Source organism: Arachis stenosperma, chromosome 1 (genome assembly GCF_014773155.1).
Source record: "Arachis stenosperma cultivar V10309 chromosome 1, arast.V10309.gnm1.PFL2, whole genome shotgun sequence".
NCBI lineage: Eukaryota > Viridiplantae > Streptophyta > Magnoliopsida > Fabales > Fabaceae > Arachis > Arachis stenosperma.
In genome coordinates, this window is record NC_080377.1 from 99,357,945 (window position 1) to 99,363,438 (window position 5,494).

At 39.3% G+C, this 5,494-nt stretch overlaps 1 non-coding gene across 1 annotated transcript; it reads right to left on the minus strand.

Annotated features, from left to right (window-relative positions):
• Positions 1 to 5,180: 5,180 nt before the first annotated feature.
• LOC130951437 (small nucleolar RNA R71) lies at positions 5,181 to 5,288 on the minus strand. The gene has a single exon (XR_009073974.1). It is a non-coding gene; the product is annotated as a small nucleolar RNA R71 (small nucleolar RNA).
• Positions 5,289 to 5,494: the final 206 nt, after the last annotated feature.

The window sequence follows — 5,494 nt, forward strand, 5'->3', positions numbered from 1 at the left end:
TATAAATTATCCGCTCATCAAACAGCTGTCACAAAAATTCTTGAATCACTATTTTCCTCCAAAATGGATGACATAGCTAAGGCTGAGCATCCAAGACTTCAAACAAGGAGATAATGAATCCCTTTATGATGCCTGGGAGAGATACAAAGAGATGCTAAGAAAATGCCCCTCTGAAATGTTTTCAGAGTGGGTGCAGTTAGACATCTTTTATTATGGGCTTACAGAGAAAGCTCAGATTTCTCTAGACCACTCATATGGTGGATCTATACACATGAGAAAGACAATTGAAGAAGCTCAAGAGCTCATTGATACAGTTGTCAGAAATCAGCATATGTATCTAAGAAGTGAACCTTCCAAGAAAGAAGAGGCTAAAATAGTAACTGCTGAACTAAGTCCTGCAGAACAAGTTACTGAATTCAATCAGTAATTAGATTTTCTAACAAAACAGCTAGCCGAATTCAAGGAGATATTGCAAGAAACAAGAATGGCTAATATGAATATGGAAGTGTAGTTGAAGCAAACAGAACAGCAATTGTCAAAACAAATAACAGAAGAGTGCAAGCAGTTCAATTAAGAAGTGGGAAAACATTAAATACCTCACTTCAAGGCTGCAGAAAGCCAAGAAATGAACAAACTGCTACCCAAAATCCCTCTGAGGATAGTTAGAGCCCAAAGAGGAATAATTTTGGCGCCCAAACGCTAGAAAATGGGTGGAAAGCTGGCGTTGAACGCCCAACCCATGCTCAGTCCTGGCGTTCAGCGCCAGAAACAAGCAAGGAATTGGCGTTGAACACCCAAAGGAAGCACAGTTCTGGTGTTCAGATGCCAGAAACAGGTAAGGAGTTGGCGTCTAATGCCACTCCAGCTTCCACCCCTGGCATTCAAACGTCAATGGGAGATCAGACACATACAAGTGCTGATAGCAACCCCTCTAAAAAGGCTTCTCAACCCACATCTATAGGCAATAAACCTACAGCAACTAAGGTTGAGGAATACAAAGCCAAAATGCCTTATCCTCAGAAACTCCGCCAAGTGAAACAGGATAAAATTTGCCCGCTTTGCAGACTACCTCAGGACTCTTGAAATAAAGATTCCGTTTGCAGAGGCACTTGAGCAAATACCCTCTTATGCTAAGTTCATGAAAGAGATCTTAAGTCATAAGAAAGATTGGAGGGAAACTGAAAAAGTTTACCTCACTGAAGAATGCAGTACAGTCATTCTAAAAAGCGTACCTGAGAAGCTTAAAAATCCAGAAGCTTTACGATACCATGCACATTAGAGGGTACTTGTACCAAGCAAGCTTTATGTGATTGATGAGCGGATAATTTGTATACTTTTTGGCACTGTTTTTAGTATATTTTTAGTATGATCTAGTTAGTTTTTAGTATATTTTTATTAGTTTTTAGTTAAAATTCACTTTTCTGGACTTTACTATGAGTTTGTGTGTTTTTCTGTGATTTCAGGTATTTTCTGGCTGAAATTGAGGGACCTGAGCAAAAATCTGATCCAGAGACTCAAAAGGACTGCAGATGCTGTTGGATTCTGACCTCCCTGCACTCGAAGTGGATTTTCTGGAGCTACAGAAGCCCAATTGGCGCGCTCTCAACGGCGTTGGAAAGTAGACATCCTGGGCTTTCCAGCAATATATAATAGTCCATACTTTGCCCAAGATTTGATGGCCCAAACCGGCGTTCAAAGTCACCTCAAGAAATTCCAGCGTTAAACGCCGGAACTGGCACCTAATTGGGAGTTAAACGCCCAAACTGGCACTAAAGCTGGCGTTTAACTCCAAGGAGAGTCTCTACACGAAATTTCTTCATTGCTCAGCCCAAGCACACATCAAGTGGGCCCGGAAGTGGATTTTTATGTCATTTACTCATCTTTGTACACCTTAGGCTACTAGTTATCTATAAGTAGGACCTTTTACTATTGTATTAGAGACCTGGAGAATCTTTTGATCATGTTTTTATGATTGAACCCTCTTTGGGAGGCTGGCCATTCGGCCATGCCTAGACCTTGTTCTTATGTATTTTCAACGGTGGAGTTTCTACACACCATAGATTAAGGTGTGGAGCTCTGCTGTACCTCGAGTATTAATGCAATTACTATTGTTCTTCCATTCAACTCCGCTTATTCTTTGTCCAAGATATCACTTGTTCTTCAACATGATGAAGGTGATGATTGACGCCCATCACCATTCTCACCCATGAACAAGGTGACTGACAACCATTCTTGTTCTACAAGCATCTGAGGCTTAGTGAATATCTCTTGGATTCCTGATTGCACGATGCATGGTTGATCGCCTGACAACCGAGTGCTCGCCTGACAAACGAGCCAACCATTCCGTGAGATCAGAGTCTTCGTGGTATAGGCAAGGACTGATGGCGGCATTCAAGAGAATCTGGAAGGTCTAACCTTGTCTGTGGTATTCTGAGTAGGATTCAATGATTGAATGACTGTGACATGCTTCAAACCTGTAACCTACTGGGCGTTAGTGACAGACGCAAAAGAGTGATTCTATTCCGGTAGGGGAGGGAACCAAACCGGTGATTGGCAGTACTGTGACAGAGTGCGTGCATTAGCTTTCACTGCGCGGATGGGAGGTAGCTGCTGACAACAGTGAAACCCTACACGAGCTTGCCATGGAAAGGAGTAAGAAGGATTGGATGAAGGCAGTAGGAAAGCAGAGAGACGGAAGGGAAGGCATCTTCATACGCTTGTCTGAAGCTCTTACACCAAGAATACATAAGTATCACTATCCTTATCTTCTATGTTATTTCGTTCATCATCATATACATTTGAGTTTGCCTGACGAAGATTTACAAGATGACCATAGCTTGCTTCAATGCTAACAATCTCCGTGGGATCGACCCTTACTCACGTAAGGTATTACTTGGACGACCCAGTGCACTTGCTGGTTAGTTGTGTGAAGTTGTAGTGATCACAATTTCGCGCACCAAGTTTTTGGCGCCGTTGCCGGGGATTGTTCAAGTTTTGAGCAAGCTTTTGGTAACAATGCCTGGGATTGTTCTAGTTTGGACAACTGACGGTTCATCTTGTTGCTTAGATTAGGTATTTTTTTTTTCGAAATTCTTGAAGATGAATTCTAGAGTTTCATGATGATTTGTTGAAATCTGGCTGGCTGAGAAGCCATGTCTAATCTGATTGGACCGAGGTTTCAACTTATCACCACAAGAGCTTGTTGATTTTCATCAATCTTGCTTTTGGAGCAGTGATCTGCTAAGATTTGGCTGACCTTTGGTCATGTCTAGTGTTTTGGACCGAAGCTTTCTTTGAAAGCTTGGCTGGCTGTGAAGCCATGTCTAATTCCTGGACCGGAGTCTTAGACTAGCATTGCACTGATTCCTGGAATTCTCATTAAGGATTTTGATACCTTTTCCCACTTAATTTTTGAAAAACACAAAAAAAATTGCAAAATCATAAAAACCCAAAAATATTTGATGTTTCTTGTTTGAGTCTAGAGTCTCATCTTAAGTTTGGTGTCAAATGCATGTTTTTGTTATATTTTTTCGAATTCATGCATATAGTTCTTTGTTTTGATCTTTGAATTCTTTTGGCTTGAGTGTTTCTGTGTCTCATATAGTGTCAGTAGTACACAAACTGCTAAGTTTGGTGTCTTGCATGCATTGTTATTTGATTCTTGTTGCATTTTGATTATTAAAAATCCAAAAATATTTTTAATTTGTGCCTTTTCAAGTCAATAATACAAGGAATTGAAGATTCAGAACATACTGCAGAGGAATTATACAGAAAAAGCTGAGCATTCAAAAATGCCCAGTGAAGAAAGCAGACTGGCGTTTAAACGCCAGCCAGGGTACCTGGTTGGGCGTTTAACGCCCAAAAAGGTAGCATTTTGGGCGTTAAACGCCAGAATGTATACCATTCTGGGCGTTTAACGCCAGGATGGTGCTAGGGGGAAGATTTTGTTTTCAATTCAATTTTTTTTCAAGTTTTCAAAGTTTTTCAAAATCAAATCTTTTTCAAATCATATCTTTTCAATCAAATGTTTTCAAAATCAATTTCTCTCCTTTTTCAAAGATACTTACTAACAATTAATGATTTGATTGAACATTTTTTGCCTTTTCTGTTAAGGAAGATTTTATGTTTGAATCATATCTTTTCTTGTTAGGCAAGTCACTAATTTTAAAATCATATCCTTTCAAATTGTTTTCAAATCATATCCTTTAAAATTGTTTTCAAATCATATCTTCTCAATCACATCTTTTTAAAACCATAACTTTTCAATCAAATCTTTTTAACCTCATCTTTTTTCAAAATAATTTTCAATCAAATCTTTTTGATTTCTAATTTCAAAATCTTTTTCAAAAATCACTTGATTTCTTTTTTCACATGTAATTTTCGAAAATTATCAATCAAATTTTCAAAATGTTTTCAAAATCTTTTAATTGAATTTTCGAAAATTCTCTTCCCTCCTTCCCACATCCTTCTATTTATGGAGTACTACTCCTTCTTAATGCACAATTTGAACTCTAACTAATAAAGTTCGAATTCTTCTTCTCCTTCTTCTTTCTATTTCTCTTTTCCTCTGACACTTCAAGGAATCTCTATACTTTGACATAGGGGATTCCACATTTTCTTGTTCTCTTCTCTTTCATATGAGCAGGAGCAGAGACAAAGGCATTCTTGTTGAAGCTGATCCGGAACCTGAGAGGACCCTGAAGAGAAAGCTAAGAGAAGCCAAAGCACAACTCTCTTTAGAGGACCTGACCGAATTCTTCAAGGAAGAAGAACACATGGCAGCCGAAAACAACAACAATGCCAACAATGCAAGGAAGGTGCTGGGTGACTTTACTGCACCTACTCCTGATTTCTTTGGGAGAAGCATCTCTATCCCTGCCATTGGAGCAAACAATTTTGAGCTTAAGCCTCAATTAGTTTCTCTAATGCAACAGAATTGCAAGTTCCATGGACTTCCAATGGAAGATCCTCATCAGTTCTTAGCTGAATTCTTGCAAATCTGTGACACAGTCAAGACTAATGGGGTTAACCCTGAGGTCTATAGACTGATGCTATTCCCTTTTGCTGTAAGAGACAGAGCTAGAATATGGTTGGATTCTCAACCTAAAGAAAGCCTGGACTCTTGGGAAAAGCTAGTCAATGCCTTCTTGGCAAAGTTCTTTCCACCACAAAGATGGAGTAAGCTTAGAGTGGAAGTCCAAACCTTCAGACAGAAGGATGGAGAATCCCTCTATGAAGCTTGGGAAAGATACAAACAATTAATCAGAAGATGTCCTTCAGACATGCTTTCTGAATGGAGCATCATAGGTATTTTCTATGATAGTCTCTCTGAACTATCCAAGATGTCTTTGGATAGCTCTGCTGGAGGATCTCTTCATCTGAAGAAGACGCCTGCAGAAGCTCAAGAATTGATTGAAATGGTTGCAAATAACCAATTCATGTACACTTTTGAAAGGAATCCTGTGAACAATGGGACTAATCAGAAGAAAGGAGT